Raw genomic sequence first — 15,211 nt, 5'->3', positions numbered from 1 at the left:
AGCCCTGTGGGGAGAGGGTTACTTGTAGGAGATCTGAAGATAAAGTACTAAAGTAGTCACACTTCAGTGTTATTAATAAATAAGATAGGGCTGTGAAGTTCCATACTTCCACCAATATATCCCTGGCTTTCATTCTCCTCTTGCTGCACCAAGGTCTCTGTTTAGGGAGAGCTCAGTTGGCAAGGGGCTCCAAAGGCAGCATGTTGAGATGCTCAAAGCTACAGCTGTTATAAAGGCACAGCTCCATCCTCCAGATCATACTTGCTCATTTCAAGTTACATACAAAATGTTCAAATGCTAAAGACCTGTAGAATGAAGGCTTCTGTATTTTTAAATTAGTTTGATTTCTTCCCCAAGTGCCACAAAAGCATGTACACAGCAGCATTCATATATATGGAGATTTATTTCCTTGCTAAATCAGCAGTGTTGCTTTCCTAGGAGAATGCCCTTGGGGGAAAATTCTCATCTGTCAGCCTACGCTGTTTCATTTCGCAGCAGCACACTGGTGTGCTGATCAAAGACGAGGAAAATAACAGCTCAGATTTCCTGTGTATGCTTTTGAACAACAAACTTCATGGAGTGTTAAAATTATGAATTGACAAATTTTAGCTTCAGTTATGCCTGGTCAAACATCCTTCTGGAATCTCCACCACCATTTTCAGTGAAAGAATTCTGTAGTGCCAGGCAAGTGCTTCAATCACTTTGCACCCTCAGATTCAGCCAGCTGGAGCCTGTTAAAACAGAACGTAGGAACTGACAAATAGGTTTAAAAAGTAAAACTGGTGGGGAAAAACTCCACAACCTGGGGTACACTGCTAGAAGAAAGGTGGACCTTCCAAGGCAGGGCCTGAGCACAGTTTTGCTGGAGGAAGCTTGGGTGGAGGCTCCCACTATGGAGTCCAGGGCTGTGGCTTCCCCTGGGACAGGTGGCCTGGCAGGAGTACCACTGACCCCTAGCAAGAAGGGCTGGGTGGGATGCAGACTAGGAGAGGCAGGAGAGGGCCAGGCAGGAGATAAGGCATGCTGGGGCACGCAAGCCACTGCCAGGCCAGTAATTCCCCAGGGAAACACCCACTGGAGCATTCTCCAAACAGGTCACAGCCAATCTGCAAGGAGCCCTGAGCATCACACGACTGCAAAGGTAAACCACCATCTGGAACCCCATGATCCAAAATTACCTTCAACAGTACTGAGTGGTAAAAGCTACCATACTTTCTGGGTCTTCTGGTTTCCTGCAAGGGGTAGTGTGAGCTAGGAAGAGACCCCAGGAGGAATGTTGAGGAGGGACTCTCAGAGCCCCAGATAAAGGAGTCACTGGTTGGTGCAGTAGTAGGAAAATGCTAATTGTGACAACTCTGAAAACTTTCCCCATGTGAGAGTGGGACACGAGAGATCCAAAAGATTGAACAGGGCTCATACTCCTAGGTGCTCAGGGATGGTGAGCAGGGTTCAGCGTGACCTCTGGTTCATGCCAGGATAGGGGACTTTTGGGGGCTGGCCAGCAGCAAACTTTCAAAGCACTCATGCGTATGCCAAGTTCCTGAAAGGAAAAGGTCAAGCAAATAAACCATACCAGCTTTCCCACAGTTTAACAACAGGTCACTGCTGATTTCTCATCAACTGAAAGAATTCACTTCAGCTGCTTGGAGGCTGGGCTGGGTGAAGAATCAATTTGATCCTGCAAGTTGATGCCTTTCTCTGCCTTCACTTTACCTCTCTCCTGAGTGACCCGATTTACCATGCTTGCTATTTGCTAACCCTTCCTTATTTTTGAAGACTCTTCTATTCTCTTACCAGTAATTTCTGGAATCCGAGTTCTGAAGCCAGCCCTCCTTCATCTAGCAGTTCTTATAAACCCTGCTCCAGGAAACAACCTGACTTGCTTTGGCCAATCCTGTCCAGTGAGGACGACACACAGAGCACCCCACCTCTTTCTGCACCTTGTCAGGAGTGCAAAGGGCACCATCTCTGGCAGCAAGAAAAAAGGAAGTCAGTATAAAATAATCTTTCCTCTCACTGTTGTGTCTAAATATGACTGTTTGTCCGTAGCTGCCCTGTCAGGATCACTTAGTGGTTCCTATGGGAATAACAAGGTGTGCATGTGTGAAGGGGGTTGCCAGCTCTGCTTTATCCAGTAGTTTGTGTCTGGCTTCTCTGCTTCTTCAAATCAAGCCAGTGCAGGTAATAAGAGCCAGTAACATGGCAACTTTTTACATAAACAGGCTTGCCAGAGCCAGATCTTCCTCTCTCCTGCCAGAACCCTGTTTGTCTGAGGAATCCATGCATCTGGCACCAAATTCCAATCATAGCACTAAAACTGCGGGAATTACAGAGACATTGGCACCTCATCTGAAGAGACAGTACTTGTTTTCCTTGTTTAGAACTATAAATAGTCAATAGAGGACTCTCATTCAAGCAGTATTGATGATTGAAATAAACCAGGCACAGAGACACAGCCAAAAATTGGACTTGCGCTGCCAAGCCAAACCAACTCTTGCTTCAGAAGCTGAAGTTCCAAAAGGGCAATGCAAAAAGCAAACTGGCCCTGAAGGTACAATGACACACCAGGTGTCTGTGTGTGATCTTCAAACTGCTTGCCTAGGTCACCGTTTGAACTGGAATTTTTTAAAAATGCCTTCAGCTCTGCTGTGGTTTGAGCAGCTGGCTTCCTCCTTCCCCTCCCCAGGACCCACGAAGTGAAGCAATACTGGAGTGGCCTGAGAGCACCCTGCCCGAGCAACCCACGGACAGCACCATGTGTACTCTTCAAGTGCAGGTGCAGGGTCTTTATATTTAGCGCACTGGAAGTGGTGCTTTACAACCTTATCAGGAGAGCTCTCCAACCCTGGGAGAGACAAGCATTTGAATCTCCCTTGGTGACAGAGAAGTAAATGACAACAGTTGTTCTATTCCCTGGGTGAGAAATGCCTCAGCTACAAAAGGAGGAAAAAGACAAGAGGGAGAGAAAAAAGATTAGTTTCTGTTTTTAAGAATAATTGCCTCTTCTTGGAGAAGACTTTTAGGAATAAAAAGTGTGGAAAAACTTCTGAAAGGAAAAAAAAGGGACAGAAATGTGCTGTCGCAATGGATGCTGTTACCCAAAATATCATGATGCTGGGTAGGTTCCCAGCTGTGCAAGTTCTGGTATTTCCCCCTCAAAACCTGTTCCTACCTGAATTTCCCTCAAAATTGCCATGTTCTGCAAGCCAAGGTCATAGAATCATAGAACCACAGAATCATGTAATTGCTGGGTTGCAAGGGACCTTAAAAACCATCTCGTTCTGACCCCATCTGCCATGAGCAGGGACACCTTCCACTTGATCAAATTACTCAGAGCCCCATCCAACCTGGCCTTGAGCACTTCCAGGGATGGGGCATCCACAGCTTCTCTGGGCACCCTGTCCCTGTGCCTCACCATCCTCACAGTAAGGAATTTCTTCAAAATATCTAAGCCAAACCTGCCCTCTTTCCATTTAAAGCCATTTCCCCATGTCTTATCACTGCTTTCCTTTCTTAAAAGTCGTTCTCCAGCTCTCTTGTAGGCTCCCTATAGGCACTCTAAAGTGCTCCAAGGTGTCTCTCCAGCCTTCTCTTCTCCTGGCTGAATAACCCCAGCTCTCTCAGCCTGTCTGTGTGGGAGAGGTGCTCCAACCGTCTCAGCATCTTTGTGCCCCCTTCATGGTCATTATTTCATGGTCATGGATTGCAAACAATAGCTCCTCTCTCTGGCAGAGAGCTCTGTAGTGATGGAAAGAGGCAGAGTTGTCGCTGTTGAGTAACACCAGAAACCAAGCTAGTCTAGTGACTGTAAAATCAGCAGCACAGCTCTTGCTGAAAATCATGTCCTTGAGTGGGAGTGGAACATGTGACTGTGGAACAAGAAACTAACAAGGGTAAGGAACAAGTGACAAGAAGAAAAAGGGAAACTCCCCCAAAACTGAATACCTTGCAGTGGTTTCTAACAACAAATTGCACCATATTGTGTTTCTTTTCTCACTCTTGGCTATGCAAATGTTAAATTAACAACCCCAAGCTGCTACACCCTTCTTTATGTAATACCAGTCACACAGAAAACATTGTTTTGGTGTAGATAAAACCCTCATGGCTAATCCTCAGCTGAGTGTTGTCTCCCTGGATTTCTTCTAAAAAACTCAAGTCCTTTAGGATTGCACTGGGGCACGTTTGTCCTTGGAGCCTTTCCTTGCAAAGCCTGTTTGTGAAAAGGATAAAGAACTGTTGTATGAAATATTCTGTAGCTTTTTCACCACCTTACTGGATACCTACCAGTAAATATTATTCACGTGCAAGGTGATATTTCAGTCTCTTAGGACTATTTCCTGATTCCCCCACATGGTTGCAAACTCCCTTTTCTACATACAGTCTATCCCTATCAAAATACATTTATCTGAAGATTAATTTCTGTGGTAGATATCTTAGTGAAATGATACTTTCATGAAAAATATCTTAAAATGTAATGTTCTGGCTTCAGTAAGGTATTCTGCCCTCCACAGCCAACAACTGCTTTACTTGTAATCTCCTTGTTCTCCCTTCCTCCACATAACACTTCCCTGCTTATCACTCCTGGCTCAGTCTCATGTTTCTGAGTGTCCTTTTCTGCACTCTGTGTTTCTTCGATCCAAATTCCAGAAGCACGCCAGCTTCATCCACTCTATATCAGCTTCTGCCTGCATGCTGCTGTATTCTTCACTACATAGCAGCATTTCCCTCACTTTTAATTCAAGCCAAATCCCCAAATCCCTACAGTCACCTACTGCATTTTGGTTCTTCCTACACATTGCCTGTCTCCTCTGATTTTTTGCCTTTTTTGCAAAGGACACGGATGCATTTTTTAAAACATGAGATGGCACAGTGTGGGTACTTGGATCTCTGATGAACTGAATATCAAAGAAGAAAAAGACAGCTGGCCTTCCAGATGTGTAGTCCAAAACTGGTGATGCTACTAATATCTTTCTGAAGAAAAAGCCAAACAGGCACCTGAGTACAGTGAGTTACTCTGGGATTTCCCAATGATGTTTTTGAATCTACAAAGGCTTTGAGAGGAAGCATGTCTCTAGCTACCCCATCCAAGATGAGAAAGAATTTACAGAAATGTTTTCAGAACAGTCTCCAATAAATCAGAGTTACCAATTGTTTATTCCTCCTAAGCCTTTGTTTCTCTCTGCTGTCTGTGACTTAGCCTGCAGCAGACACCAGTCTGGACTGGATTTTTCAGTTCTTATCCATCTGCCTAACAGTTTTTTGTGATACCTCTATTTCCTCTTAGTGATCTTCCTATAAGGTGTGAGAGTTTGGCCCAAATACAGGCCCAAGGCCAGTGTTTGAGCTCTCAAGACTTTGTTCAGGGCTTTTATCTGTAAGAGACATTGAAGCAAAACCAGATCAGCCTCTAGCTTGGAGCTCAAAGTTGAGGCTGTCATCTAGATCAGGATCTCTGCTCTGCAGAGACATGGGCCTGTCTCTTGTTTTTGCTAAATAGAGAGACATGAGACATACTCATTCTTTCCCTCTGGTTTTTAATTTGAAGAATTAGGTAATTAATACCTTGGAATTTCCATCCTCTGGAAAATGCTGTGCCCTCCTACAAAAGACAGGCCTTTCTGTTAAAAGACAATGCTCATGGTGGGCGAGTTAACTGTGCTTCTTCCCTTGTGATCGTTTCTCTGACAAGTGAACATTTTCTCCAGAGCTTCTTAGGACTAAGGGAGGTGAGCCATATGTTCTCATTTTACTGTAGAAGTATTTACATGGACATTAATTAGCATGAGATATCAGATATTCTCTGACTTCGTTTCCCTTATCCCACCAAACCATACTTTCCCATCAATGCTGCTATGCATTGATGGATTCCCAGTTCCTCCAAAGTGTTGTTAGCCCAACTGATCTGTGTAAAGGGGCACATCTGAGGTCCTGTATCATGGTGACAGTGACATGAGAGGATCTTCATCTCAAACATTAAGGACTGATCCAATTATATCTTTGTCTGGATATGGCCCCTGCTGGCATTTTCCTTGGCACAAATGCAGTGTTAGGCCAAACTGCCACAGGGAGTAGCTGACAGGGATGGAATATGGCAGCCTCTGCTGCTCCATCTGGATTGTCAGGCTTCTTCAGCTGTGCATAGAGAAATAAGTGTCTTGGTTTTATGGAAACTAAGCCTCTTTGGTTGCTCATGGGTTCCCTCTTTGGTTGCTAATGTGGCTGCTGGCTGGGTGAGGTTTCAATGAGGATCATCATGTCCTGGAGCAAAAGTCCTCCTTTACCTCCTGGCAGGCTTGTTGTGGGAAAGGAGCACTGGGAAATGGCAGGGAAAGGATGTGAAGCCCTTTAGCTAGAGAATGGCAAAAGCCCACAAGATATGAGTGCTCCATGTCAATGTGGAGAATGTGTTGTGGGAGATGTACTCTAAATCATGGTCCCAAAGCTCAGAAGAAATGTTCCAGATGAAGAAGAACACAGGGACAACTTGTGTATGTATCTCTGCTGTTACTGATGCTACAGCTTTGGTTTTAAAACACTGTACAGCTACTCTCACAATAACACTGGAGTGTTCCCACCAGGTCTCTTTCCTTTTAAAAGAAAATTATTTAAAACTCATAAAATGTATTTGACATCCTTGATTGCATCCCAAATCACCAATCTAATGAACTAGAAGTCTGAACAAAGGCTCAAGTAAACCAAAGGAAATTCTGTATTACTTGAAGACAACTGCCCAGAAAATGGAACAGGCACCAAGGAATAAGTGAGATGGAAAGAATCTGATCCTCTTCATTAAACTGCTCACTCTTCAACAACAGATGGTGTGTTTGCAAGTGTTTGCTGTTAAGGAAGTCAGGGCCCTGGACCAAAGAGAAAATATAAGCCACATTTAAGTACTTGCATATGTTGACTTTTGGAATAATTTCCAGCCAGATATAATGTCAGACATCTATACACTGACCCCTCAGTTTTGTCTGCCTGCGCTTTCATTTATCTGTCATTATGTTTGTCCTGTGACCCCACATGGCAGCAAAATGTTCAGTATTGTTTTACCATAAATAGCAAACAAGCTCAGACAATTACTTAAAGAAAGGAGAACTGCAGCCCATGGAAGGCTTTATATAGCAGAAACGTTTTAATATAGGCAGGCAGCAACAATTATTATGTCTGCCTATAACACTATTCAAATAACTGTGCCAATTTGCATCACTTAGAATTGATTTTACTGTGTTGCCTGTCTGTTTCAGACTGATGGAGGTTTTTTTAAATCTCAAAAATTTCTAAGAATGGCACGAAGGAAAAATATGTTGTTTTGCAATCCTAAAAGATCTTGTTTACGCAAAACCCTTGTGTGTGTGCGATCCAAATCATATAGATGCATGAATTCACATATATCTTTGCATCTCTGCATGTGTGTGTGTATATATATATATATATATATATATATATATATATATATATATATATATATGCATTTTATTCTGTTGTGGTTATTTTTCTTTCTACCCTGCCTCCCTCAAATGGCTCTGACTTGGAGAACATCCTAGCATCAGGAAGGTATGAGAAAACTGGCTTTATGCTTGAAGCAGTAAGTCTCATGGCTGGAGAGCTGGATTTGAATTCTGCTTTCTCGTGGAGCTCCCCCACCATGCCAGCCATGTGATGTGGGATATTTTTCCCTGGTTGTTAAAGCACATTTATAATGCAGATGGTTGTCCTGAACCTGCAGGGCAGCTTTTGTACTCTCCCATGAGTACGTGAAGCAGGAGAGCCCTGTGCTGCCTGGCACTTCCATCTCACAGCACCCCTACAACTTCTTCTGACCCCAGACCCTACAGTGCAGACAGGCAGTGCCAAGGGGGAGAGAAATTGCCTTTTGTAACTGGATTTTCAACCAGAGCTGACCAAAGTCAGATTACATCTGAAGCAGTGCTGTAACCACCGGGCTGTTTGATTTAAGCATGTATGTCAAAATTAATTCCACACACCCCCACCCCATACCCCCTCAGTACATTTTGTCTTATCTTTGCATTAGGCATTTTTTCCATAGATTTTCTGCTGAGAGCATCAGATTCCTCTCTCTATGCCACAATGGATTGAAATTAGTCTTGGATGCAAGGAAACATTCTCCCTTCCACTCCATGCACATCTCCTACTCAAGCCCTCCCAAGAAATGGAGACAATGTGCAATATGCTTGTCACTCTGATTCCCTCAGGTTCTGCCATGACCACACCAGCAGAGCCTGTAGCTCCTCTTCCAAGGTAAGCAGCACAGCAGGTCACAAAGTGTTGCTTCCCCAGAAGGGATCTGGGGCTTTGCTTCATCGACCTGAGCTCCCTCTGCAAAAGCACCACAGCCTGAAACCCACCACTGGTGTTAGAGGTGCTAATGGGCAAAATTGTCCTTCCTGGTTATTTTAGCAAGGCTGCATTAGCACAATTATATTATCCAGGGACTGGATAATATACAACCTGCTATCATCATCAAAACACTTTTTTGTTGTTGTTTTTATTTTTTTTTTTTTTAATATTAGGTGAATTCCAAAGGCAAGAGTAAAAAAAAAAAATCAGTAAAAAAATAATGTACTGTCCTTACTTGAAGCAGTAAATTCATTTACATTAAAATACAGTATTAAATCTCATTCTTCTATTCCACTCTGAAGCAATGGGAGACTTATAAGCAGGATTTTTCTAAGATTTTTTGAAACAGCTTCACAGCCTTACCCCTGTCACTGATACTGTCAAATTGGCACGCTGTATATCTTGAAATGCTGTGCATTGCACAGTCATAAATCCCACATGGATTTATCCAGCGGGCTTAGTGTCATTAGCCCCTGTTACAGACAGGCTGCAGCGCTGAATGAGCGCATAACTTGACAGAGGTCATCCAAGGTAGCAAAGACCTCACAGGGAGCACAGATTTCATAACAGCCTCTCATTTTCTGAGCGTTGCTGGGAAGGCAGCCTGGATGTGATGCGCTCTCGCTTATCATTTCCTTTTGCCTTCAACTGTTTCCATTGAGAATGCATCTGTGCCTCATAAAAAAAAAAAAAAAAACACCAAAAAACCAAACAAACAAACAAACAAAAAAACCCACCAAAAACCCAAACATTTATCAGGCATTTTGTTGTCTGTTTTCTGACCTCAAAAAGGCTACCTGTCATTTTCCAGAGTCACTGCCAAATCTCAACATGGCTTTTATTTTAATATTTGTTGTAATTGTGTTAGCATGTTTGCTGAGCGAGCACTCCTAGCCGGTGCTGACCGCTTGGAATTCGAAATTAGCACAGTAATTATATTTCACAGGCTACTGGTCCATGGGAAATTTCACCTTGCTTGTGAATTTGCATGCTCTGAAATAGGTCGGAGAAGCAGATGGCTTTGAAAGAAGAAACAAAATAAAAGGGACTGGGAGTCAAGACTCCTGTTTTGTTTATTAGATTAAGCCCTTTACAACAGGGTGAGTGCTCACATCCAGTTAGGTGGTTCACTAGCGCTGAGTGAATCATCAAGAGTGTCTCTGGAATTTTCCTGGAGGGTATTTTCTGGGTAGCTTCCAGGAGTATTTATGCACAGTGCCTCCGGAAGCAAGGGCTTGTTATTCACTGCAGTTCCATCAGGGAGTTGGAAAAGAGCAGCAGTTGGATGAGCCTGACATCTAAGAGTCTAAGGGCAGAGGATAAACACTTTTCTATTACCATGATTTTGAAGTTGTAATTAAATATAGGCATTGCCAACTGCAAGATCTGTTAGATAACTGAGCAAACATATCTCTGGGGAAGTAACCTTGGCCTGAGGTATTTTTCTCACTTCTGTGGACACAAGAAATATCAACATCTCTATTCAAGACCTTCTTTGATTATAATTTCAATCCTGGTAATTAAAGGCAGTCTCAATAAACTAAAGTCCCTCAAGGAATGGGAACAGAAGCCTACTCCGTCCCTCCAGTATATCAGCACCCTATGATATTTTCCCACATATTATGGCAGGGTGAAAAATAAATAAAAACACTGCAGAGACACACAACCTAATCTGCAAGTGCTTTCATGCCATGTGTTGTCTGGCTTTGCCTCTTTCTGGATTTCTGTTTTTAATTTTACGTGCTTTCCTTCCTACGTACCCACAAACACTTGATTTATTTCTCAGTTTAATAACATCAACAAAAAAGAAGGGAATCATGTTAATGACCAGCTTTATTTTTGGAAGAAGCCAACAGTCATGTATAGCCAACTTGCATATGGAATCTCTTGCTCAGCAAAGAGGCAGCACCATCTGGAAACCTGTCATGCTGCCTCTTTACATTTCGTCTCCACCATGAAACGTATCTGCAGAACCATCCCATGTCCACAGTCTATCTGAAGATACAACTGCACCACCAGCCATGGATGTCTGAGGAGAACCAGAGGGCTCCTGATGTGAAGATGCAAGTCCTTTCAACTTATACCAAAGGAGAATTTATGCTGGCTTTTGGCTGAACCCAGGCCATGCTTATTAGGTGGCTGACCATGGATAATACAGCATACCAAAATCAAGGATTTTAGTTTCTTATGTGATAAACTTACTTGGCTATGCCAATATTGTAATATTATCTTTTTCTTTTCCTCAGAGTCTGCAGATGAAAAATAATACTCAGACTTTCCCTGATTGTTGTGCTCCTACCTGGATGCGACAGACAGAATTCACATGAACCGTGTGAGTGAACAGAAGTTCCTATGAAAAGCCTAATCCAATAACTGAGGTTTTTTTATCAGTCAGAAAGCAATTAGTAATAACACCATTTTCTTCTCTTAGGAAATGAGATCTACCTTTTAAGTTGATACCTGAAACTGGTCTGAATGCAACACTTAGAGATCTCTGCCCATCAATAGCACCTCATAAAACATAAGCTCAGCCAAAAGGGCTCAGCCGAAAGGACTCTGTTACTTGGAGGAAGCTTATAAAAGAGAGGCAGAGCAACATTTATATGGAGAAGGAGTGATAGAATAAGGAGAGATTATTTTAAATGAAAAGAGGAGAAATTTATATTAGATGTTAGGAATAAATTGTTTAGTGTGAGGATGGTGAGCACTGGAACAGGTTGCCCAGAGACACTGTGGATGTCCCATCCCTGGAAGTGCTCAAGGCCAAGTTGGATGGGGGTCTGAGCAACCTCAGCTAGTGGAAAGGTGTCCCTGCCCATAACAGGGATTTGGAACAAGATAGTCTCTAAGATCCCTTCCAACCCAAGCCATTCTAGAATTCCATGTTTCTGTGAAAAGCCAGAGGCGTGTGTGTGGGCTGGTTTTTCTGTGCTCTAATTTTATGCTTAGCATTGCAAAAATCAAGGATTGTTTATTTATGACATTCAAATCTAGTGCACATTGAGATGGAAATGGTGGGTTATTTTAATAAATATATCAATGATCCTTGTTAGTAAAACCTTCTGGCTTGCTTTGCCTGACAATGTACTCACATTGTCTGTTTTCTTATTTTGTTATTTTAATTCCCATTTAATTTATATATAGAAAAAATAGTGTATAAATGTGCAAAGAGTGTATCTCTGTCAAATAATTTAATCATGAGGTTGATATGAACTGCAGAACAATGGGATGCCTTGAGTAATTCATCTTATCATCAGCCTTGAAGTATGGCTAAAAACATCTTACAAAATTCAGAACAAAAGTTATCTAGGAAAAATGTGACTTACCGTTGTCAGCAAAACCATGTAAAGGAAATCTAAAAGGATAGGAAAAAAGGAAGAAAAAAATCAAAGATGTTTTATGTTGTATCTCAGGTTCTTCTGCCATCATAGTTGCTTTCAGTGGACTGTGACGACATTGTTCCTAAATATTTCACTTTTTTTTCATAGAGCAGAAAGGCAAATAAGACCATAATAATTATGCATACTGGAAAATAATTTCACTATATTTAAGTATTGTAGATAAAGCAGATCAGAAAAAAAATTAGCCATGTTTTTGTCCTTTTCTTGTTTAATGAACAGTATGCCAGCCCAGTGATCTTACCCACAGAACCAGCTTGCAGGACAATCCATCACAGCCCCAGCAACCCAAGCCCTGATGAGTGGTTGTCATCTCATGAGAACGGAATGAGACCTGAGGGTCTGAAGTCATACTTTCCTCTGGGAACAAAGGAAAGAGGCTTAAAATGAGACTATCCTGAAAGATATTTGGATGCTTTGACTGTATTAAAAAGTGAACCCTTGTATATTTCCTTGAGAAATGAACAAGAAATAGAAGAAGAAAGACAGTTTACAGAGATTTTTATTTTAAGGATTTGTGCAATCTGGGATGATTCTACACCCATGGCAGGGCCTGCTGGTGTTGTCACCCAGACTTTTGCTACAGGTCCAGAGATCTGGCTCAAAACTCATGCCATCCCATATGGACCAGCTACAGTCAGTTTCTTTAGGTGGTAAATCAGAAGCAGCTCGACATATATCCTACCTCTAGCTGTCAGCTGCAGAAAGCAGCTCACTGTGACCACTTGGCCTGATGTGCCACCAGTGTGCACCATGCACCTCCTCAGTGCTGTCTGTGCTCAGAATAATGACGGGAAGACAGAATGAGGAGAAGCTGTGATCCATGAAGCACAGAGAAATCATGTAGCATATAAAAGCAGCTAGGATAGCAAATAAATCACCCAGTCTCCTACTGCAGAGTTAGAGAAACACTGAGGATCTGTAGCATACACAGCACACTGCTCAGCTCATGAGGAGTGCTCTGGCCCCATAAAGTATTTGAAGAATGGTGCATGTGCAAAACACAAACCAATAAATGCTTTTCCAAGAGAAATCTGATGCTTAACATAGGCAAAGTAACAACAAATAGGAGCTGCTTGCACTCAGCCTGTTCCCCAAAATTGGAGCTACCCTTACCAAAGAGTTTAGACTGCAAAGCAGGTAGGTGAAGAAGTGGCAAAATCATGGTTTATTGACAGATAAGAAGGCAGGGACACAGTCAAGCACCTTTGCTCCTGACAGCATCAGAGTTCAAACTACATCAACCTCTTAATTCCCCAAAATGCTGCCCAAGCAAGGCTGGCATCAGCGCTCTGTAAAGGCAAGGCCATGGCTGACCAGGCCTCTCTCTTCAGCAGCAAAATTTCCAGGGCTCCTAGCCCAGATTTTACAGGCCTCCCTGCACAGCACTAACAGTGCTAACTGCTAATTTATTTATAACAAATTCCTAATTTATTTTTGGCTCTCAAATGCCATCGAGGAAGAGGGAATCAGTCAGTCAGCAAGACTGACACACAGCAAGTATCTCCAGGGAAGAGAGTGATCTGTACCATTGCTGTTGACTTCACTTGGCAGTCTCGGCTGGTTTTTTCCCTTCTGTCTTTTGCACAAGTTGCATCTAGAGCTTGAATTCATCTGGTTTAATGCAGGGTGCCATCTGATCACCCTCAGGCAAGTGGTTTGAAGCTCTCTGATGGACAGGTCGTAGGTCCAGAGCCTCAACTGAGAGCTGGGGCATGTGTGATGCCAATCTGGAGTACAGTTTTTGGTGCAGTTTCCTTCAGAGCCTAAATCCTATGCGCCAGGCAATTCTGTGGACCAGAAATGAGAATGAGCAGGGGGTTCATTTCAACACTATATTACTCTACCAAATCAAAGTGCAACTGTAGATGCAGCCACAGATAAGGCATTTCATGTTACTAACTATACCCACTAACCACGTATGTGACCACACTGATCAACCGTGCCTATCTGAAACAAGAGGAAATAACAAAAACGGACTCTGATAAAGTACTGTGCTCTTTGGAGGTGACTTTATGTTCCCTAGATAAAATCTGTGACATGGGTGATTTGGAAATATTGTGGAGAAGCCTGAAGGAGTAAAATCTAGAAAAAATATGGAAATTACCCTAGTAGTAAAGCATTCAAGAATCTCTCCAGAGCCCTTTGTAGTTAATGACTATTAATGGATTTTGTGAATTTCATAGTATTTTAGTCTGCAGTCTGTTAGTGAGAAGTGCTTGCTCTAGAGGGAGTTAGGGCAAGAGTCAGAGACAAGTGAACAGAATATTCCCTTCCTTTGCAAAACTCATCAAGGCATCTTACAGTCACCTGGTCCCAAACAACAACGGTATTTTTCTCAGATAGGATGTGGACCAAAGAGGTGTATCCACCCCCCACCTTCTTAAAATAAGGCTATAATCTGCTTCTCACATTAGTCCAGAAGAACAAGCAAGTCGCCTACCTTTTTCTGTTTGGGAGGGTCCAGAATCCATAGGAGCTGAGGTGCCAAGGAAATTAAAAAGCCTTTGAAAGTATTTTTTGTCCTCACAGAATTTATACGCTGATGCTCTAAACTGATTCAAGAGACACTGTGCTCTCCAGTGGGCTGTCATTTCAAACAAGTTTTATTTAGCAGGTTTAGGATATTATGAGTCATTTCACTTGCTCCTTATTCCCTGACCCAAGTCTAAAAATAAATATTTCTTCAGGTTTCCACTCCGAGAGAATACTCAGGAGTGCCACTGAACTTTCCAGCAACTTCTATCTGTATTTCTGAGCAGTGGTTTCTATAGGAAGGAGCAGGTCTATTGTTTTCTGCTGATCACTTTATTCTTTGTTCTGACTACAGCTGGCCATACTCTGAAATGGGTTGCAGAAATCTTCCCAAAAATTCCAATCCTAAAGATTCCATGCATATTTAACCCAACATTTCTCAAATCCTTGTTGAAAAGCTGAAAAATACAGAAACAAAAGAGTAGAAAATAATGTTACTTTTAGTAGATGAACACAAAGTTTTCACTTGACAAATCATTTGGCTTTGGGATTTTTTACAACCTCTGTATAAAATCTATCAATAATCAGCTGCTTTCTCCTTAAATTGATCCTGCTGGTGTTTTAAAAGTATTTGCTGGTTTAACAAGAAACTCTCTTTTAAATGACTCTTTTGTCTGAGTCTTCAATCACATTTTTTCTTGAATTCCATTCCAGAATAGCAGTTGGGTGAGCAGGACATTTCCATTTTTTTTCTGAGGTAGGCTCTTTCTTATTTTATTCCCCATGGGAATCCAGAAATTTTTGAACATAAAAAGTTTGTTTCTAGAACCACCAGTTATCAAAACCCATGTTTCTTCAGCTGGCTTCTTAAGTGTCCAAGTAGTTGGTTCCTCACCTGGGTGCTTCCCCATGCAGCTCTTTTTAAAAGAGGGGAAAGTGCCTGGCTAGAAAAAGAGGAGGAGGGCAGGTATTGCACAAAG

The 15,211-nt window shown here is 42.3% G+C and overlaps 1 long non-coding RNA gene across 1 annotated transcript; it reads right to left on the bottom strand.

Annotated features, from left to right (window-relative positions):
- Positions 1–384: 384 nt before the first annotated feature.
- On the bottom strand, positions 385–14,582 carry LOC140682327 (uncharacterized). The gene is made up of 3 exons (XR_012053912.1): positions 14,200–14,582; positions 11,685–11,713; positions 385–731 (listed from the first exon to the last, which is right to left on the bottom strand). It is a non-coding gene; the product is annotated as an uncharacterized lncRNA (long non-coding RNA).
- Positions 14,583–15,211: the final 629 nt, after the last annotated feature.

This window comes from Taeniopygia guttata, chromosome 2 (genome assembly GCF_048771995.1).
Source record: "Taeniopygia guttata chromosome 2, bTaeGut7.mat, whole genome shotgun sequence".
NCBI lineage: Eukaryota > Metazoa > Chordata > Aves > Passeriformes > Estrildidae > Taeniopygia > Taeniopygia guttata.
This window is presented reverse-complemented; position numbering and strand designations above follow the sequence as displayed.